The sequence below is a fragment of the Bradysia coprophila genome, unplaced genomic scaffold (assembly GCF_014529535.1).
Source record: "Bradysia coprophila strain Holo2 unplaced genomic scaffold, BU_Bcop_v1 contig_232, whole genome shotgun sequence".
NCBI classification, from domain to species: Eukaryota; Metazoa; Arthropoda; class Insecta; order Diptera; family Sciaridae; genus Bradysia; species Bradysia coprophila.
In genome coordinates this window covers 8,299,305-8,323,325 of record NW_023503493.1, presented here as the reverse complement: position 1 = coordinate 8,323,325, position 24,021 = coordinate 8,299,305, and the positions used below count along the sequence as shown (strand labels likewise).

At 35.0% G+C, this 24,021-nt stretch overlaps 1 protein-coding gene across 1 annotated transcript in view; it reads left to right on the top strand.

Moving 5' to 3' along the window:
* The first annotated feature begins 14,805 nt into the window (after positions 1–14,805).
* LOC119076404 overlaps positions 14,806–24,021 on the top strand; it is a 45,738-nt gene continuing 36,522 nt past the window's right edge. The window contains exon 1 of the mRNA XM_037183130.1: positions 14,806–15,338. The gene's annotated coding sequence lies outside the window, so the exon portion shown is untranslated. The remainder of the gene's footprint in view (positions 15,339–24,021) is intronic.

Here is a 24,021-nt window from a genome sequence, read left to right as displayed (position 1 = left end):
TGCTGCACCGATTTTCAAAATTTTAATGTTCTGGGAGTTTATTCCCGAAAGAGTTTTTACCTGAGTAATGGCCGATAACTATAGTCATCAAAACCAATTTTGCAAACCTTTGTTACAATCGACGAAGAATGCAATATTCCGATTGATGATTACCTGCCACTGGTATTCTCTTTCAAAACCTTTCTCACAGGCTCCACCCCTTAGGTCATCAGTAGGCACAATACATAAGTTTTCCATTAAATAATAGTAGATTACATTGGATGCTGCGGAGGTAGTTCATTACACTCGGAATCAATTTTGTGATGAACTACCTCCGCAGCATCCAATGTATGCTGTTTTATTGCCTATCCACCCGGAATATTGTTGTTACGAGTACATTTTCCCACCCAAGGACCTGAGAGTTCAAAACCAAAAGTGTTCCTGGAACACTGTTCCAGCAGACAACTGGACGACTCTAGAATATCAAAATTTTATTCTAAATTAATGTATAATTTCACAACATTTATGTCGCGCTATTTCATTCACTGCCAGACTAATAATAAACATAAAAAATACCGATAGCACAAAACCAACAAAAAAATCTGTTGTTGCATTGAAACGTTTATAAACGAATCTAGTCTGTTCATGAAATCGGCTCACACTTCTTCATAACATTAATCCCGAAAGCATCACTGGCAACACTTTTGATGACATGTTGAAAAACTACTTCGACTGTTTTGTTTTTGTGAAGTGCTAGATTCATATTTTGCGTAATATTTGTCGATTTTGGTGGTGTTACAATAAATTTTGCTGTGAAGTGAAGTGAATACATGATAATAAAGACAAAAGTGTTGATTGTTTTTGAAAATAAGTGAAAAATGCAAAAATTAAAATTGTTTGGCCATAGGTGTTCGTCGAAGTTGAAAAAATTGAAATTATGGCTATAGACAAAATGGCCGTCAATTTTCGATTTCAGTGTTAAAGAATATTTCATGTGATACATTTTTACTGATAAGTTATGAAAATCTGCTGGTATGTAATGAAAATCTCCTGATATGTAATGAATTTTCATATGAATATTCCTTCACTTGTGATGTAATGAAAAAGTTCCCACATGTAACGATCGCTTTCCGCGGGTGGGAAACGTATGTGTAACAACAATTTTCCGGGTGTATAGGCAATAATAGTACATTACTATACCAGTGAAGTAATATGATATCTCGTATCCAGATGAGTAAAAGTATCCGAGGGCTTCAGCCCGAGGTACTTTTACTCATCGTGATACGAGATATCAAATTATTTCACGTGTAAAGTATGGCGTTTTACTTTACGAGCGAGGGAAAGGGTCTTCACTAGTGAGGGAAAGGCCACATTACCTCACTAGTAAAGTAAAAGAATGTTTCAATGTCCTTTGATAAGTTCATCAGTCAAGGAACCTGACACACCATTAAGGTGGGAAGTAGTAACGGGAAATATTAACTTACACGACGTTAACACTTTAGAAAGTCTACAATCTCGAGAGTCAGTTCTAATCCTATTTTATTTGGTTCTCTCAATTCACCAGGGTGTGTAATAAAATTGAAATAAGGGGGAAGCTGTTACAGTGAATAATTCAAAAAGTAGATGGAAAAGAAGCAATAATCCATCCAACCTGTCATTCCTTTTAAAAAAAAAGTTCCTCTACGAAAAGCACATAATTAAAGTTCGAGAAGATTATTGCTGCGAATCTATTTCCAAGCGATCGGAATATGAAAGCGCGTATAATAACATCAAAATTGATTGCATTTTCATTCCAAAGCATAAAATGTAATAAGAATATATTAAAGTCAGTAGCAAAATTATACACTCCTCACTCCGTGCCTCAATTTCACAATCTCAATCAGCAGTAGCAATAACTTGAAAGTAAAAAAAAATCTATTCCACGAAATTGAATTTTTCGAAAATGAGAAAAATCCACTCATTCTGTGTGTGCTACCTGCAAATGAACTTTTGAAAATAATCATGTTCATTGCACCCAGAGTCATATCGGATCTCGTACGTTATTAATATATATCCAATCCGTACGCTACACACTCACAAAATGCTGAATTTTCTTGTTTTCTTATGATAATTCTCAATTGGAAATCATTACATTTATTGAGCTCTCTGAGCACGTGAAATTGTGTAAAAATTAATTTGCAGGTGTGCACGTAAAAAATGTAGAAGCTCAATTGGAAATTGGATTTTTAGTTATTAGGTCGATTGTTAGGGTCTCATTTTAAATTGCTTTGTTCACAATTGATTTTTCTGATTATTATTTTCTGATGGATAAGCTTGGCGGCAATTCGCTTGGCTGAGAGGCACGATGGTTTTCACAAAGATTGTAACAAGGTTGTTGATGTTGATAGGGAATTTCAATTTTTTTTTCAATCAAAATCATGATTATAGAGAAGTTCACATACCTGCACTACAATCGACAAAATAATTATTCTTTTATGGGAGAAAGAAATTACATTTTACAGTTAACGGTGAGTGATAATATAGTTTAAAAGAAGTTTAACGAAAAATTTGCTTACCCGATCATTGCTAATAACATGGAGATTTGAACAACTCTCCTAGATGAGATGTGATATTTCCTGATTTAGGGTCGAAGGAGTGCTTCTTGTTGTGAGCCCTATAGATCAGGCCGCAGAGATTGAATATTTTAGTATTAAACCTGTTACAGCGACGTCAAAACTAAACGATGAGCAATCTAATAAAGCAAAAAAAATTACGTTAAAGCTGATGAAGTAATAGATTTGCTATAAGAAGTCTGTTGAAAATACGTTTCTGGTCAAAAGAAGTGACAGACTTGATAATTATTTGGGCAAGCACGTCACCGGTTGTGGAAGGATTCGTGTTCTTGCCTTGTAACGAAAGATCATTGTCGAAAATGTGTTTTTGGTGAGTTGCTAAAGTTCACCGACCATGAGTGTGTCAATCCACAGCTCTTTACAAAAGAAACGTTTTATGCTAGGAAACGTCGGTTGGCCTGTAGAGGCGACACAATTTTTTTTTTCAGTACTTCAGTACTTGCGCTCTATTTTCAGGTGAAATAACTTCACTCTGGTAAATTTCGATGAAATGTCATTGCAGTAAATTTAGTTCACAAAACAAAAAAAAATAGATCTATGACATCAGTAATTTTATGAGGAAATGTAATAGTAATCAAAGATGAAAAGTAGAGTTTTAGTGTGAACTTTGCTGCCCCGAGGCGAAGCCGAACACACGAAAACGAGACTGTTCACTTTTATCCCGAGGTATGTTATAGATTTTACATGTTGAGGGCGTCGAAAGACTTGCTTCAAACATGAAAAGTACGGTTTTCGACGCATTTAGCATGTAAAAGAAATTTACGAAAATCTATTACATTAAAGCTTCAGTTTCCAAACATCATTTCTCTATAGATTCAGGACTGTGGTCAATCTAAAACTTCAGAATAAGTCAGGAAACAGCCAATTTTTATAATATACTTTGATAAATAAACCTTTTTTAGGAAGATAATCCTTCAACAACATATGGAAGAAACGCAATTTTATATTTTTTAAATTGAAATGAAAATCCACAAAACTCACATCAAATTTAATGTAGCAAGAACAACAATCGGCTAAGTTATGACATGCATCCGATGTGCTTTTGTTATTGTTTATGTGTTAATAAATGAAAGTTCTAAACTGTTCTAAAAAACTGACAGTCTCCTGACAGTCTCTTGACAGCCTTTTCGAATATTTTATAGAAAGTAATGCACAATCATTAAAATGGTTCTTAAAAATATTTTCATTACAGCCTGGGACAGTCAAAAAAGTGCATTTTTATTCTATACGTGTTTCATCGATTTCAGCTGTTTTGCCATTGTAATTTGTATTGTTAAAACAGCTGAAATCAATAAACACGAAAATCATAAAAATACACTTTTTTGACTGTCCTTGGCAGTATCGGAAAATAAATTCTGTAAACGCAGAATCGTTCCATTTTGTATGAAGAATATAATTAAATTATAAAAATCTTGTACTTCAATTTTTTTAACATATATTTTACAATGTAAAAGACTATTTTTCTCGTCGTTATTGATAAAATTTTGTGAGTATTTGTGGTGTGAGTGACCAAAAATTAAGGCATTTTGGCTCAATTGAGAAATAGTGTTTTTCATTACGAATGATGAAAGATGGATTTTTTAGGACTAGTCGTAAGCTTGTCCTAATGAGGCGAATCCGAGGTTCCGTGACAAAAAAAAACGTCGAATGTTCCGTGCCGAAAAGACATGTTCTATAATATTGATAAATTGATATTGATATTGATAAATATTGCAAATGGTTGGAAATAGTATTGGAAACATTTCATTTCTCAAATCTGACTGCATTTCCTTCAGCGAATCCGATTTATAATTATAAAAGTTCGAAGTGTTTGTCTCGATTTTTATAGTTCCTTCGGACATGTTCCATTTTGAGAATGCAATCCCATTGGCAACCAGTCATAATCCTTGTGCATTGCATTGAACATTCAAAGTGTGTGTACGTGCATAACGAGTTTATTTTTTCTGTGAAAATTTGACTGGAGGATACATAATTTATAAATACAAATGGATGAGTTCAACTTTGATTTTATTGCGAATTAATATAAATCACATTTATTTCAGCCATAAATGAATTTAATAAAATTGGCCTGCAGATACTTTTTGAACACGTTTTAGTAATCGATAAATTAAATTGAATTAATATCTGGTGTAAGCATAATTGATGAATTATTGTTGTTTCAGTCATTTTTATATGGAAAACAAAGAGAAGGAATGGTTCAGTGGGCACAAGAACCGCTCGAGAAAATGAATTCTATTCTTAACTATGAGCTGCATTATCAGCAACATTTTGCAATAACCATGTTTAAAGACATTTTTTAAATGCTAGAAACTTGGTTATTACAAAATGGTGTCCTCATCACAATTCCTCTGCTAGGATATACGTCGCTTGTCTGAGATTTTTAATGTACTGTACACTTTTAATATAAATAAATATTTGCGACAAAAAAGACTGCTCACAATAGTGGCGCAGCCAGTAAAAAGTCGATCTTTTTATATAAAATAAAATTACAATAAATAAAAATCATCAATCTTCTTTTTCCCCAATGTTCCCAAAATGCAAGCGGCATTTCCACGTTGTATCGCGATTGAGATTCTTTGTAAAAGATAGTCTTTCGATTTAGCTTAACCAGTTGCTTTTTTCATTAAGGAACCCAATTTGTCTATGAATTTCTTCGTTTCTGGGCCCATACAACCTAGAGTCTCGAAGGCGAGTGGTGTTAATAAATAATTTTGTTTTAAAGAAATATAATGGTTATGCTTATGTCTCTCAGCTTTGTCTGCGATTGTGCGAGCTTTCTTTGAAGAATCATTAATATAAGAAGCAGCCATAGTATCCCTCACAGTCACATCCCACAAGAGTGATTTACCATGACTCCACGGTATCAACGTCATGCCGTCTGGTCTTTTACCATCATCTCTTGAAACACCTGGGGGCTGTATAATATTTGGGACACCTGCACTAGAGAAAGCATGAGCGAAGATGTTATTCATAATATCATGTCTAGCTAATTTTCCTTCTGCGCATTTAGCGCATGATAGACCATGTAAACCATCTCTCTCTACCATTTTACCGCATATTTGTGTTCCTCACATAATTGTGAACCCACTCTAAGTCCAACAGCAATTCTGGCAGAGTTGTTATCCAATAACAATCCTAATTGACTCGATGGGATCACTTGCAGCCACTTTGAAGATTCTTTAGTTGATGACGCAAGTAATCGGGCACGAATCTTAAGATCACCATTTTCAAATAACTCATCGAATTGATGTTTGATCTTCGGAAGATCCCAATTCCTTTGTTCTTTTTTAAGCGTATCAGTTTCTGGAACAAAATTACGTGGAATTTCATCGATTAATTGTAAAATCTGATCATTAATTATTTTTAAGTTAAACTTTTGGAGTATAACACCACATAATTCTGACGACGAATAAACAGATGATAAATAGGCTGGCACTGCCAAATCCTCAACTCTCCTAATACCTATACCACCACAAGACAAAGGGAGAGATGCCTGATCCCACGACAAACCTTCTATTCTCGTATTCGCAATAGCCTCCAATGTTGACCGAAACATCTCATCAACAGATCTAAGATGATCGGGTAACAAGTACGCTCTAGAAGTACGCATCAAGTAATTAAATCTACAACCACTCAACGACTTCTTAAAAACACACAAAGCAGGATGGACATCCATCAGTTTAAGTCGGTCACACATCAACTTAACTGATTTGGTCTTAGAAGAAAACATCCTCTCTAAACCTGTCTCAAATATCGGCGTACCTAACAGTTCTAAGGAAGATTCATCAACCTTCTTAATACCTGGTAACAAAGCTGATATATCAGCATACATATGAGCTTCTTCATCAGGGGTCGCATTGATAAAGAAAACTTCACATTTTTTCGTATTCAGGCGTTGTCCTGAAACGTCATAAAACGACAATACTTTCTGAATATCAACTAAAACAGTCGATAATTCATCACCTATAGTACCATCGTCTAAATACCAGCCATTAAATCGAGACAAAAGGGAATGCGTCATTCGCATTATACCTATACAGAAACCTGTAGGACCCAACGGGTCTCCCTGCTGATAGCCTCTTTGAGACAACAAGGGATTATCAGCGAAATAAAGATTCGAAACAAGCCGATATGCTTGTTGCAACAAGGGAAACAACTCCGGGCAAATATCTTTAACCTCTCCTAACATAAACTTCCTAAAAAGCATATTAAATGCATTCTCAAAGTCAAACTTAACAAGAGCCATTGGCTTATTATGCTTCATTTTACAAAATTCACGCACAGCGTGAACTAAAGCTTCAGCTCCTCCTTTAATCCCAAATCCAAACTGAAAAGGTTTCAGTTTACTCACTAACTGTTCCCTAATCTTATAATTCGAAATCTTCCCTGCAATACGCCTCCAAACTAAGCCCACAGCAATTGGTCTTACATCGTTCTCTCCTTTATTAAGAGCAGTTAACGATGCACCAAAGAAAACCTTTAAAACATCCTTTTGTACTCGACCTGATCTAATAATATCTATCAACGAAGACACGGCTTTAAGCAATTCATTAGCTGAATCACCACAAATAAAAGATGTCAAATCTTTCAAGTGCCTTGGTCTCAAGCCCCCTATCCCTCCTGACGAACTCAATGGGAAACTCCTAATAGCCTTAACTACATCTCCTACCTCAGTCGGTGATATCTCGAAGTCTATTTTCACCTCTTCGAAAGTACCACCTTCATCTACTGGGTGTTTAGTCTGAAGCTTAGCAGCAGTCTCAACAGTCTGCGGAGCCACTGACTCATTTGAGCACAAAACTCTCAATGCACCCGTAATATCTCCCTCACTCACTTTCCTAGTCGCAGCCTTAACCACCGCACTCTCCTCGTCAACAACCTTAAAACTAAAAGGCATCCCCTTAGTTTCTAAAACTTTAGACAGAGCCTGGTTAACATCAGTACACTCTGCAAAAGCAACTAAATTCTTCCTGATAACATTTATGCCATCATTCCCTTTAGACTTACTACTAAGAACGATATATGGAAAAGCCATCAGCTTCATCCAAGAACCAAGGTCGTTCTTTCTAACTAAATCCTTAATAACACGCGTGAGCTCCTGACAAGTTACAATCCTAACCGACTTCTGTATCACACGAGTCAACGGCACTGACAATCTACACTGATTGAGCAACAAGCCAAACTCACCTAAAACATCTGAAACATTAACCTCAACAGAAGGACGAAGCAATTCATCCTTATCTTTCGAAGACACGTTGCTATAAACAGTAGCACGCTCATGTACCCTCATATGGATTTTAAGTCCACGACTATTTTTCGCTAAAAAGCCACACATCTCACATGAGATTTTTAACAGTGACAAACTGTTGAAGGTTAATTCTTGTCATAACGTAAGGGCTCTGCAGAATATCAGAATTTCGAAAATTTGGTTGTATATGACTTGCTTGAACAAAGGATCCTAATTCTACTTATATTGTAGTAATACGTTGTGAAGTGGGATCCATTTTATCAGAAAAAAACACCATTTATGGATCTAGAGCCCATATACCACCTATAATAGGCCATAATTTGAAACGTAAATGATTTTTACTGTTATTTTATACCAATGGTAACCCAATAACAGATAAACCAAGTTTCTGTCAAAATGAGTGTATCAATGGCCACAAGATGGATGCAATTTCAGAATAAAATATTTTTGAGAGGTTGACGAGCCTGACAAAGTTAAAACCTAGAAAATTGCCTATCAAGTTCTTTCAATTATTTTTTCTTCTTTTTTATACTCTATTTAGTTGAACTAGAATTTGATGATCATCCTGTTATGGCCAGCAAAGACAATGTAGTCAGACATGACCTGATATACAGTAAAATGTTGGAGACAGATAAAAAATAAAATTTCCGTCTCTCAGACCGAAACAGTGGCAGAAACCATTGCATGTAATAAAGCAAAGCGTCCGAAAAGAGGCACTGATTGGATCGGTTGGTAACTAGTGTTTTTCGAACGATTTCGTTGTCTTGGTCAACTACTGTTTGACTAACTGATCCGACAATATAAAAACATTTCGGTGTTTTTGTATAACAACCAGACGATTCATATGTACCTGTGTACTCAAGTTTTCACACTTCATTTATTCCTGCACAACACTCGTACATGTTCAATTGGTTTACTCCTGGTTACCACAGTCCGATATGGCAGAATGGGTTTGGTGATGTAGTGTATTTCGCTTAGACTAGACTTTTTCATGCAAAAAGGTATGACTAGCCTCTAGTGTCTTTTTGCCACTGTCGCCAAGGCAATGAGATATTGGTTTTTTTAGATGTTTCACACAGAAAAGAAATTCAATTTTCGTCTCTCAGATCGAAACAGTGCTGTGGTAGAAACCATTGCTAGTCAACCAATGAAGTACTTGATTTTGCATAGAATTCCTACAAATTCTTTGATCGAATCAAAAGAAATAAGAGATTTGATGAGTATTTTGAAGATCGTTTAAGCAAAAGGCGTGGATGCCAATCCTGACCAATCTGTCGTAAAGTTTCTTTAACAAAAAAAGAACATATCGAAACGAACAGACAATTTATTTACGATAGCTGATCAAGCTACCTACACGTTTTGTGCATCAGCGTTGAATGGTGGATTGTGGCTTTATTCGTTTATTTTCGTGCAAAACTTGTGCATTTAAAATACGATTCAGAGATAAGCAAAATAAAAGCAAAACTCAATGGAAAAAACAATGGTTCAAGCTCAAAAAAAGAAAAGAAATCATAAATATAATGGCAGCCCAGAACATATAGAAATAATAATTCATAATGTGTAGGTAGGAGAGAATGAATATATATACGAACATTAATGGCGTTCGCTTCTCCGGTCTTATGTTATATCCCTCTCTCTGTACACATAAAATATAGTTAGATTCAAATGTAAAAAAAAATCCCATTGCAATTGCACATGGAACAATAACAACAACATTGGAAAAGAGTTCGCGGCATTTCGTATACCATTTCAAAGAAAACCACAGCACAACCGCAATGAACAACGAAGTTATGTATCGCAGAAGCGGCTGCTGGTTATTATTTCTCTTAAAATTACAGATAAATTGTACATTTTCATTTTTGCTCTTTTTTTAATTTTATTATTTTCTTTTGTTTAATTTAACGTTCCTTTTCTTTGGCTGTGTTCGAGTAACATTTTAATGTTTCCAGCACACAAACAGTATATTAATACCAAACAAATCTCTGATCATAACAATCGAATGTTAAAGTGCAATAAGTAACACCGCACTACTTCTGTGTGGTGCTGAGAGCAAAACATCTACAGCTTTTTTTTATTGTTCGCGGAAGTTACGCATTTTGCAGCAAGAAAACAATAACGCACGAGTTTACTTTTATGTTCGGATACATTATAAAATGTCGATGTTATTCCGGAAAGATGATGATGACCGACGTAAATAATGTTATGATGTGAGAGGTAGTAAAGCAAGCACACACAGTAAAAGTTGGAGGTCGCATCGTCATTACATATTTATAACTATGCAAATGCTGATTGTTCAAATACACAATCAGTAACCTCGATCATTTAAAAAACGGAATAATCTCTCCATATTCATCTGTTATCGACAACGGCGACAAACGTAAACACTGGGCTTAGGCAAAGTTTGAACTTATACAGCAAAATACATGTTGCAACAAATGAAGTAAAAGAATGAAAAATGTTCGGAAAATTCTTAGATCAAAAGAAGTAATAGAAGTAATAAATGCGGTAATAATTTTGCGTACTACTATATATACGTGTTTCACTTAGAGGCATCGATGCTTTGCTGAAAAGCATGCATTTGGGTCTTTTTTAATTCTGGATTTAAGTTTACTTTTGATGATATCTATCCACCAGAAATCTTTTACAAAAATATATGACGGCAATAACGACCACGAATGTGTTAGGTTTCAAGAGAAATCAGATTTGTCTGAGCAATTTGACCAACTTTGAGAAAACTGAGCAGGCTATTAAAATTGGCAATTTTCTAGCCTACATTTGTGCGCAAAAATATTCGTTTTTTGATGATTTCTCTGAACCAATTTTTTTTTTGAAAAAGTAAAACCATTAAAGCATGCAAAATAGGGTGTAGCGGTTTTTACAAAATGTCTTAGTTCTTTTAAGGCTCGGCCGGAAATCCTCTCAGCTGGTCCATCTAATCAATTTATGAAAAAAAAAAATTTACAACTTTTAATTTTGTGCTGCCGCCAGATCGATTTTCGAAAATTTCGTTGTTTTCGGTCCACGTCACATATATCGATTTTTTACGGTGGGCTCAGTGTACATAAAAAGTTGAGTCAACATGGTAATCTAATCTCTAGGCTTCACAGATTATTTTATAAAAAAGATCAGGTCTTAAAAAATATTTTTTGAGATCATGACTGATTGTCAAAGTTCCCCGATGGTGATTTTGAGACTTTAATCTCGCCACAAAATTTGATGAAAATGTGCAAAAATGTAAATTAAACTTTAAATATGCTAAATGGACCGCGGTGAGTCAAATACAACATCTGATTTAATTTGGGACACCTAAATTTGATATTTACCTGACAAAAAGTTGTGTTTTTGGTACATGGATTATTGGTGGCGAAAGTCGAATTACCTCAAATCAATAATTTTTTAGCTTATATTGTATTCCCAGGTTCTGACAATGCGAAACCTTCAATTTTAAGCGTTTTCTGCAAAAGTTTCTCCAAGTGGAATAAGTTGAACCAATTTTTCCTTTAAAAGTAACACATTTTTGCATGCTTTAATAGTTTTACTTTTTCAAAAAAAGATTTTAGTTCAGAGAAATCATCAAAAAACGAATATTTTTGCGCACAAATGTAGGCTAGAAAATTGCCAAGGGATGAGCGCTCTTAAACCGCTGACTTTTCTCGGAGCAGGTCGTTATTTACGACTCGTAAAATACAATTGCGGCCGTACATTTTTCAAAAAGGATTCTAATGAACAGATGTTATCAAAAATGAGATACGAGACGCGCAAATGTAGGCTACAATCTTAACTAAGCATCGATGCCCTTTAAGTATTCATCTCGATATTACATTTAGACATCAGCTTTATTGTAAGAGAAATCCGTAACCTAAAAAACATTTAAAGGAACCAAATAACGAACTGCATGCACCCAATCCGTTCAAATTGAAACTGAATCATTTGTAACCGTTTGCATATATGTCGATATAGCATACAACATCGCATACAAAGCTTGTACTTTAGCAATGAACCGAACCGTAGAACACTTTTTTTTATTGGCGGTGAGCTTTCAACTGTATAACGGTTTTCGTTACACGAAAAATAAAACTTTTCTATAGGAAACGAAGGTTGTTTTTGAAAGCGTTAGTATTCAGATGGCGTTGTTAAACAACTTAGTGAAATAAAATAAATCCGAGACACTTTTAGTACGGCCCCGTTTGTCATATTCTATCAACGTTTTCTGCTTTTATTCTGGTTTTCATCACCGATTTGTACGAAGTTTCAAAAACCTAAAAGCTCATTTATCTCTGACCCTATCCAATATTTAGGAAAAACTACAAAATTCGACATGAGAAGTGAAGCCAGGTGAGGCATAAACGTATAATAATTGCCAACTTCATTCGGGATCGTTCATGGAAAGTATGTCACTCGTAAGAACGAGATGGAAGATATGGTTGAAACTGCGGGAGAAAGAGATGCAAATAGTCTATACGCTTGACATTCGGTGGATTCGGTGGATTTGTAGTTTATGTGGAACCTTTTCGTTGTTGATAACGGGAAGAAATGGCTACTTGGTCATATCTTGAAAGATTGACTTTTTCAGTACAAAAATTGTATTTCTTGAAATATCTTGCCATCTGTTATCGAGCGTTGAACTCAAGATAGAACACAAAGTGTTCTCCTATATATATTGAACTGTATATGTGTCGATACACATCTGGGCTTATCTAGAGCACACAGAAAATCTCTTCTGACTCTGTAACGAAAGAAGTAAAAGATTTGATTTAAAACGCTAAAGAATGCTCTAAACAAAAGAAGTAGTAGATTTAATCGTTTTTATTGCTTAGATTGGGCCTTTTTGTCCAGTATTTCTAATTGATTCACACCCTAGCAGTTTGGAATCAGATTCCATTCCAAATTTAATACATACAGTATGTAGTAGTAACTTACTGTACAGCGTTGTTGCGATTATTTTCTGTCCGGCATAGTAAATAATCTACTGTTTTGTATTCATCGCAGGTGTCTAGTTTCTTTCATTTTCGATTTTCATTGTTCTTATGATTTATATTTGTGTTGTTAACACAACGTATACATAATCGTTCTCTACTGATTTTAACTTCCCATATAAACTAATTGTTTTGTCTGCGGTTGGTATACATTAAACAAAATCGTAATAAAAGAATACAACCTTGACGGAATGATAATTTCGGTAATTAATTTCAACGATATGACATATTAGACGTTTGGTAAACTAATTCTGGTCTTTCCATTAATGAACCAGAAATTTTATTGTAGACATTCAATCATCAGGTATACTCACCGTCTCGTTACGTCGAATGGTAAGATGAAATCTTCGAAAAATCCAATTCAACCTTTCATTCCATGCGATTCATTCATAAATTTTCTTTCTAATTTCGGCCACTTGGATGAAACTATCTAGGTAAATGAATTGATGCATTTAAACATCACCACTTGTCCATGCACTTTAATACATCCAACTGTTTAAAATTGGCTGAAAATTATTGGTGTTACTTTCTACTGTAATATATCTTGATTCTTGATATGGCTCAGCCAGTTTCGTTGATGAAGCGAGAGAATGTCAATTTGTTTGTGATTTTTTTTTACTTGTCTTGGAAATTGGAATTTTAATCAAAATCTTACTCTCCATAATCAGCAAAAACCACTCTGAGTATTGAATATAATATGTAAAATATTCCCATTAACTATTTGATTCACCAGCACGCATTTTTCTCTGTATTCTGTGTATGTATATGGAAAACGCAAGATGTGAAATATTTCAGCGGACTGCGATATCTGCACTCGAAATGGAGTGCGTTCAAAAATCCATTAACTGATCAGGCTCTGATTCTAAATTAATTGTTGTTGGACAACCGAACGAATTTTTTGGGTCTTTTTTGTATGGAAAAGCTGGTCCATCATGAAACAGTAACAGTGTGCAGAACTGCAGTACTTTATTGAGTTGTGGGAATGTCATTTTCAGTTAATCCTGGCTCTGTGTTAAAGCTTAAACAACAGTGAAGAAGTGATACAGTGAATTCTGAATGATAGAACTCGTAAAAATGCTGATGAAGCGATGTCAAATCGGGTCAATGTGCGTAACACTTATGTTATCACATATATGTCTGAAATCACCATAATTAATCACCGTATAATTAACCGAATCTGCTACTTCTATAGTTTAGCGTGCCGGCATCGCCTAGTGGATACAAAATCTTTTACTTCATTAGTTTTAACTTAATTTTTTTGCTATAAAACTAAGCTACCTGAGATAATCGCTATTGTTGTCGTCATTGTCGCTAACAGATGACCTAGCTGGCTGCAAATGTCAATGTTTTCCAGACTTGCTGTTTCTCATTTGAATTTATTTATAATTTTACATTCATATCTGTAACCCCAACCAAATGTGTCACACAGCTGGTCCACGCTTACAACCGCACTGTCTTTTATGCGTTTCACTGTTTTACCACTACCACGCGCGTATATATGCATATTAAACTAATATAAACACGAAGAAGGCGGTGAAGTTTTGTGGACCAGCTGAAGCAAAGTTCGTTTCAAATACACTGTTTTAGTTCATAAAATTTACTAGATTACCTGTGGGGACTTTGCATACAAAAAAGTGGCGAAAGTAAACGCTTCAAAGATTTTTGTAGTAACAGCTGTCCGAGCCCCACGGGTAATCTAGAAAATTTCATGAATTTAAATAGTTTATTTGGTTGGGGTTATTTGTTGTTTTCCCTTAAAGGCCTGTTAGGTACTGTAACTGATGAACCCGGCTGATCAATTTTTGTTTTCTAAGGAAATTAACAAATTAATTGCCTCTTTATTGTCGATGAAAACCACTCTTTATCTTCTTCATTATTCCATTCAAAATTCACTTTGTGAACGTCATCATACACATTATACCACCATCATATTACCATCATTTCTCGAATACCATTGCAGTGTATAGCGCTAGCAAATGAACAGAAAACCAGTCTTTGGAAAGAAACTTAAGAAACCAGTCACTCGGTTCTTGTTGGAGTCGTCAGTTGTTGTTTTTTTGTATGTGCTCTCGTGTCTTCGCGCTGAATATACCAGTCGATTCGCTGAATTTTATATACGTTTGTTTAAACAGTCTAAAGAAACTGGTGCGCAAACTTTATTTTTCGGAATTCATCAAGTTGGTTGTACTTTCAAACTAGACCTAAAATTCGAATAAAAAAACGAAAAAAATCGGTTTTTGTTTATTGTTGGTCGTTAATTGAGTGATAATTCATAAATGATTGTTTGGTTGAAAGAAAAACAGAAAAAATTTTATTGAAAGAGACAATTCGTTTGAGAATCAGAAAAGATAAAATTTTTTGGATTGTTTCGTAGAGCTTCCAGCCACAATATATACAATAAAGTGAATGTGAACGAAAAAAATAATAATTTTTTTCTCTTCATTTCGTATTTTATTTATGGATATACACACCATCGCTATCTATTGGCAGAGAACCACTTTGGAATTCTGATTTGCAAAACAGGTAATTATTTTGTATAATGTACCGTGGATGGTAAAGTGTATTGAGATCGTTACACTCAAGCCGAGTTGTACTTTAAGTTTTTTTTTTGCATGTTTCTTTTTTCAAATAAAAATGCAGCTCTTCGGCGTTCGCAATTTTCTGTATACAGAATTTTAACATTTCCTCGGTGCTGATACACATCACGCTAATTCGAAATTAGCGGTGATCGAGGTGATCTATTCAATTAAATTTGAATTTTAATTTGATTTAATTCAGTGCATAAATATCTAAAAGAATTTTTGTTTTGAAATTAACGATGCTGGAAAGGCCTTCAAAGACCAATTAAATGGCCATGAACATTTTTATTGTTTCAGATTTTTCTTATGCTTTGGGTTGGGTGCATGAATAAAATTTGCTTTGGAATTTAATCGACAAAACTCATTTAAATTGGATATTAGAATCGATATTTGATTTGGTGGATTCAATTTATTACGAATCGAGACGGGTTGATCACATCAACAATTTTATATGAGGATTGAGGATAGGAAACCTCGGTTGTTCTGTAGAGTCGCTACAATTTGGTTCAGTACTTCATTCTTTGCTCTTCCTTTTCTTGTGAGATAACTCGACTCTCGCATTTGTCCAATCATCACAATCATAATCTATTACTTCACTTGATTAGAGTTTTTTTTTCAACAAAGTGAATCAAATCTATTACTTCATTAATTGAAGCACTAAGTTTGCTATATAATAGATATGGGTTATCGCTCAAAGTTTTTTGTGTCGCGGTTGTTGATAACAAATGACTAGTTCCGCTAGTTTCTTAAAATTAAATGTGATTTTTATTTTCATCAATTTCAAGAATCAAAATGTAAAAATTAATTTGTTTTGACGATCTCACAGTCTTAAAATAGTTTCCAATACATAATTAGCAACAGTTGATTTTAGTTCAGCTCATCAACATTGTTACATTTGGTCGATTTATCTTTCTCGAACGTCTCTCATATATGCGAGTGTACTCGTCAAACCAACCGAAAAATATAGACCAAACATAGCTAACGCCGACCCGTACGAAACACCTATTCGTATCAAAAGCCTTTACTGTGAAACTCTTCATTTCTTTTACTTCATTCTCTACTGAAAAGCTATTCGCCCTTTAAAATCACTTACATTATCTTTCTTTGCCTTGTTAGCATATACAAATAAATTGCCGGAGGCAATATAGACAGCCCCGTACGAAGTCAACTTTCATAAATTCCTATTTAAACAGCTATATACCGCTATATTTACCTATATTTCACTGTAAATAAACATTTCACAGAGGAATATGCTATTATATAGCTCTATATGCCTGTATATAGCTCAATATAGCTGTATATAGGTATATATAGATGTCCGTATATGGAATCCCTGAAACCCCACACACATAACAAATTATTTCCATGTTAACAGAAACACTCTAAGTACCATTTTTCCCAATATATATCACTTTTATTAAAATCCAATATGGCCACCGGCAGCCATTTTGTTAGGAGACCGGAAATTTTACCGACGCTTTACATTCGTTAATACCTTTCAAAAAAAAAATTCATGAAATTCGGTCAAAATTTACTCGAGATATTGACAAAATACTCCACGTTCACTGTACGGCCGAGTAGCCAGATAAGAGCTCACTCCAAGAGACCTAGCTCACGCTTCGGAAAACATAATTTCAAAAACTTTTTTTTTTCCTGATTGGTACGGTCAATACCTATCTAATAAAGCTAAAACAGACGAAATATGTTGAAATGTGGCCGACCTACAAGCAAAAACTGCTTGCCGCCCTGTGCCTGTTTCACACCAAGGGGTCTAACTCACGAGTCGGTCATCCGATTTCCATAAACTTTTTTTTTGTCGATCGGTATTGTAAATACCTTTTATTTGACTTACAAGTGTAACGTTTGAATGTCCGGAGATATCTTCGAAAAACCGTAAAGCACTTATTGGGCCACAGCTCGGGAAGGGTCGATCCAAAATCACTCATCTTCGAACTTAGCCTGTTTTTTGACATTACCAAACGGGAAAAAAAAAGAATTTTCAAAATCGGATGCGTTTTACTCAAGTTATCGTGCAGACGGACAGACGGACATTTTTTTTTTCACTGATTTGGCATCTCTAGACAACCACAATAGGTTTCCCCTTACTCAGGGAGTCTAATTCGACGTGTTACGGATGTATGCGTAAACGCATAAGACCCCAGTACTTCGTACGGGTCTAAAAATGAAGTTCAACTGAACGAAAACCAACTGTTGATATTTCTGCACATCGACGTGATTGTAGGACTTTGTTCAAGTCTTTTAGTGGTGATTTTTTTTTTTTTTTACATGCAAGCACAAACACAAGGGATATATCCCTTTGATGTTGATGGTTCACATCAACACGGTCTAGCCTAAATAATTGGGGGAAATGCTCGGTAATGGGTATTAATATTATTCTTGAAAAGTTGAGGATTACATACGGGGGGGAAGACATGAGCCGGAAGACTATTCCACAAACGAATCGCAACTGAGAAGAAAGTTCCCTTGAACTTTGCCGTGCGGCAAAATTCAGAAGCGACAACATGGGGATGTGCTCGTGCTGATTGCCTAGTGACATGAGTCGAATTGTGGATAGGCGGGATCAGCGTCGATATCTCCGATGAACATTCACCGTAATAGTATCTGTAGAACAACGAAATAGCACCAACGATGCGCCGATGTTCGAGAGTGTCAATTGGATTTGTAACGCTTTCGTCACCGATCAATCGGATAGCTCTCCTTTGAAGTCTTTCGAGAAGATCCAACGTTGAGGGTGGAGCACCGACCCAGAGATGAGAGTTGAATTCAACTAGAGGCCTTACATAAGCTTTGTATATAGTCACAAGCTCTGTGGACGAGAAGAATCTTTTGCATCTCCTGAGAAATCCCAATCTCTTTGCCGCTGCCTTCGTCACACTCACTACGTGTTCATTCCACAGCATCTTGCTGGTAACATTCCATACATTAAAGATTTCATTGGACAATAGCAATGAAAACTTGAATTTTTACGCTTGGGGTAAGTTCCCTGAACCTCTCGCCTTCCTATACCAGAGAAATACGTTGAGATTCTTAAACCTAGTAGGATTTCCTTTAATGTCCAATAAATAAATCCAAATCGGAAACTTAAGAACACAACACGTTGAAGTTAATTGCGGTTTGTCAACTTTCGGCACCCTGGACTTTACTTAAATCGTCGAGGAATGCCTCCAAATAAATTTCTAAAAATCCAAAACGGAATTCTAGATTTTTAGTAATTTATTTGAAGGCATTCCTCGACGATTTAAGTAAAGTCCTGGGTGCCGAAAGTTGACAAGCCGCAATTGACTTCAACGTGTGCTACCAGAGCACAGACACTAGAAACTAGCAAGTATAAATATATCTCACAATGTTGATCGCTTACCGATTCGTCCAATGCAATTTTCATTAGTCTCAGACCGTTTGAAGACGTCTATCGCATAAATTCTCCTTTCGCATTGTTCATGTCCATCGCATAATGCATCAACCTGTCGTCCATACCGAAACCCATAAGAAAATTATGGCTTGTTGCTCATTGAAATTACGTACATAATATAATATTCAAAGAAGATTGTTATTTTGCATTCATTATTTTACATAATTCAGGCAAGAAATAGCAATCAATCGCAATATCAATCATATTTGCATATATTTAAATTGCCTGATCGGTCGTCGTCTCTAGTCATAAGCATATATAAAAAACGTGTTGCATAATAGTTTACAGTTGCTGCAACAAATCGAATATTAATAAATCATAAGAAGAAAAAAAACTGAATTTACGATGTGTGTTAATAATCGTAGAGCATCCGCTCCTTGGCAAACAGAAGAGAAGAAAAAAATGAAGTCCATTGAAAGATGTGTATAGACAAATCAATGTCGAACCAGAGCTGTATGTATTATTATACCAAAACGCCAAACACGTACCTTGTACTATTTATTTAACGCAATGGTTGTTCAGCTTTCGCAAAATAATGAAAGGAAATCGAACATCGATTCGGCTGATGCTTTAACATAAAACATGTTCTACGAGAGGTAATACCGAAAATAGATCCGCTTACCGTAGCAAAAACTGGTGTAAGCTAGTAGTTTCGAAACTTCGTTAGTCTTTGTTGTGGAAAATGTTGTGCTTGCCTCGGAAAAAAAGTAAAAAAAAAAGTCTCACTTCGCTCTGGCATCAATGCACAATTAACAAGACACCTATTGAGTAACAAGGGCGTAATTCTCCCATCAAAAATTAATTCGGCTAACGATTGACAGTCATAAGATCTGTTACTACCAGTGTTTAAACTACTTTATCTACGATCATGTTTGGTAGGATTCTGTGTCACTTACGGATTGATGTGTTTTACATGAAATTTATGAAATTTCTCACACTTAACAAGTAAATAGCTATTTAGAGTTTCATTAAAAATCTTGTACTTCATTGGTTTTAACATGCACTTTTCTATATAAAACATCAATATCCAGTACTCATCGCTTACTTTTGCTGTTGTTGTCGATAACTGATATCATTTCTCAAAGATTAAATTGGAATCAATGTGATAATTTGATGACTTGGTGTTGTTTACCCTTGTGTATCGACCATTGAAGAAAACACCTGTTCACCAAAATGCGTTTATTGCGCTCGATCGCGTTACGTTTGATGATCTCACTTTACCTTTTCATTTTCATGATCTAAATTCATTCAAAATTGAAAGTATATGGGCACAACTGCCTGGAACGACAACGGGAGCTTGGGTGCCCGAAGAGAACATTACTATGTGTCCGATGAGATGTTCTACTTCTTCGACTAAGCAAGTGTTTTTACTTTATCTTACACTTTGCTAAAGGCGTCACTTCACTCGCGTAACATTTTCCTGGAAGATATACCTGCGCGCGCAGTTAGAAGCTGCGGTTACGAAAACAAAACACAAAATTTTGTTTTTATAGCATCAGCAATCGAGTCAGCAATGCAACAGAAAAGAGCAATAGAGAAAAATGTGCACGTTCATCGCTTTGTGTTCATTGAACTCTTTCGTTTCGTTGTTGTTTTTCCCCTGTATGTTTACTACTCCACTTGACTTCATATTATAATTCTAGTTTACAAATAAAAGGAAATTCTTTATTTTCAGTTTGAGAATATAGTAACGAAAAAAAAACGTGAGCAATTTGCAATACATTTTTGATTTGTTATTCGAAAACGCCCACTCATCATTCTGTAAAATGTTAATTATTTTAAATAATTTGTTTACAAAATATACTACCCAGAGTAACGACGAAGAAAATTAATCACGCAGCAGAACTTTAATTTACAATTCTGAAAACTTAACTGCTTCGCATACAGAACCAGAGAATTCATATACTTTTGTGCTGGAATATGCTATTCGTAATGCTATTCAGAGAGTGTTTTGTACGGTGGATATTTCTTGTTATTTATATACCAAGCACACCTTTTTTTTATTCATTTTTGATCTTGTTTGCTATAATTTATGAGTGGAAAAACTTTGTGTGTGCTTCTGGCACTCATACTAAATACGTCGACATAACATCGACATCGACATTTTTTTGCTGTTATGAATTATTGAGGTTATCAGGTAAAGTTGGTATATTTCAACGGTTAGGTTTTATATATCGTCAAAATGTTGAATAGCAAAAAAAAATGTTATTTAATGCTGCTACGGTCATACCTGTGCCAATGTTACGTGCAAATTTAATTTCATTTATTTGAATTGTATGTAATGTTGTACACTTGACAATAACGAATTTGATTTTAAAAATTACTCGTTTCTAACGATGATTTATTATATATCAGGGTGTCATGCCCGCAGGGATAAATGACCTCCGAAACTGGTGCGACAGGATATCTTGTTTTTGTACGAATTTACCTTGTAAAAATAAAAGTCTCAAATGTTCGAAAAGAGACGTCTCACGTCTCACAATACAAAGGATTTGAGACCGTGAGACGACTCTTTTCAAACTTTTGTGACTTTTGTTTTTACTCGGGTTGAAAGCAATCATTTTGATATAACTATGGGTATCTCTCGGGCTATATAACATGATTCTCCTGAGGTACAAGGTATGCTTCTTTGTTATGAACAGTATTTTTGAATGGGTTGAGCAGAGAAGAAGAAGACCAATGTCAATAATTATAATTGAAGGAAGTAACAGGTCGTGTCCAAGAAGTTGTCAGTTGTCAAGACTTCATCCATATAGACATAACCAAAAGTCACTGTTGACGAAATGTTCGCAATAGCATTGAGGTTATGGCTCTGTGGATGCTCTCGTTCGTTATCGGCTTGTCAAAAATCGTTTTTACAGTACGATGGAACAGACCTTTTGTCTTCATGAAATTATGCCAACTTTTGCGTATTGCATAAGCAGGACCAGGTGAAAGGAAATAGCGTCATTTATGAATGATCCCAAGGTCTAAAACTATTTTTAGGAAAACATTTTCTTAAACTTTTCCACATTCTCCTAAGTTTTTTTTTCACATTTTTCCAAAAATCTAGGGAAAAAATGGAAAATTATAGGAAAATATGAGAAAATGTTTTCCCAAAAATAGTCCCTGCCTTAAATACAACATGCTTCCATGTCTCAAAAATTGAAAGTTTTGCGTCTGTTTACCAGAGTCATAAATTCAGTCGTCAATTCATTAAATCGACTGGTCACGTTTTATCAAGGACTCCTAACTATAATTTCAGAAACGATTAGACATTGCACGGAATATATCATCGAAAAACCTCTTAAATTGATAAACGATACGATTATCGAACCTGTTATCAAAGACACGCATCCATTTAATCGAAACTGTTAATGAGTTTCTCGCAAATGCCAAGTGTATTACATTCAATTATGTTTCTCTTCTTTTCTTTCTCGAACGGGTTTCATTTTTAGCTTTCAATCTGTTCTTTTCAAATGAATGGTTTATTGTAATAGGTACGCGTTTTTGCGCTTACTTTCATTATGTCGGTGAATCGTTACCAATAAAACGTTTTTTTTTTTTAAATTAATTTGTAGAGAAATGATGGGTAATTCAAATGTATTGACCATAAATTTTGCTATTTCTTTCATTGCAAATCTTCCATTTTTTTTAAATTAGCGAAAAATAAAACTAAGTTTCAAGAAAGTCAGATGAATTTCGAAATTGATAGATTTTTGCATTACACTTTTTCTGCGGCCTAGATTATCATCCGATCTTATCACTTTATTTATCTTGGCTGGAGCTCAGACATTTAAGTATAGTTTCCACTTAAAAAGAGCACTCCGCTTAGCCTCCGTCTACATGACAGTTGTAAAATAGAACAAAAGAACTGTCACGCAAACGGAATGGAAATTGAATTTATTTCAATTTTTACTCCGTTTACGTGACAGTTCCTTTGTTTTATTTTACAACTGTCATGTAAACGGAGGCTAAACGGAGTGCTCTTTTTAAGTGGAAACCATACTTTACTGATGATACTGTTGAGGTTTCTTGTTTTTAGCATCTTAATTAACTTTTGCAGTTTATAGATTAAAAAGCTGCGGGAAAACGAAAAAAAAATCGAAAAAATAGTTATGGTTTACCGATTTCGCAAAACACCTTTTTCCTGCATATTATTGAAATCCACGAGCTCCGATTGAACCACGGGCCTGACACTATTCACGCTATTCTTCATTTTTTAAATGCTGCTATTCATGGAGTGTCCAGTTCGTGGATTTAACTGTGGATTTGTGATAAAATATGAATCGCTGTTTTCAATTTTAAATTTTTCACTTTCCTGCAGCTTACGACGTGACTATAAATCAAACGACAGGGACACGTCCCTTTTAGAAACGGTAGCATATCGCAAACATGAAATCTGTTACTTCATTTCTGTTAAATAGCTCCCAGTGTTCGGTACAAAATCTATTACTTCATTGACATTAATATATGCTTTGCCATATATAAGACAAAAATAGCCAGAGCTCATCGATTATTCTTATCGAAGTTGTCGGTAGCAACGCCTTTTCAATAAGACGTCTTCATGATTTCCCACCAACTCTCTGAACATGATTTTTATTGTTATCGACATTTTCTTTTTTTTAATGAAAGTTTAAGGCTGAGCTTTGTACTATCAATGATGAACATCGAAGTATAGTCGCTTGAAATTGATATCATTGACCCGAACCTAATTTTTCAATATGAAAACGTTCAGGAAAACGAAAGTGTTTTTCAAACTTGGATAACTAACATGAAATGGGCACCAATGCGGTCACAGTATTAAAAGTGGATCAGGTCGCAATCGGACCAATTAATCCAATTTCTAACCAAACTGGTCATTAAGTTAACCAAAGCCTCAATATAAGTTTTTGTTTTCAACGTTTCTGAATTACCCGAGTGTATTAATTGAAACGACATCCATATGACGTTGCAATAGATCACATTATTGGCAAAACTGTAACACCTAATAAAGAGAAACCGACCGCAACGCAAAATGTGGTAATGCGGTCGGGTCATTACAGAGTCTAATATTGAGTGTTAGTGTGATAATGTTACGTACAATTAATAGACATGGAACCCGATATTTACCTGTAAATATTGAAGACAAAAAAAACTCGTATTGGGTCTACCTTAAACTGCACCGCTCGCTCTACCTGCAACAGATCGACGCTAATTATATAATTTTATTTATGAA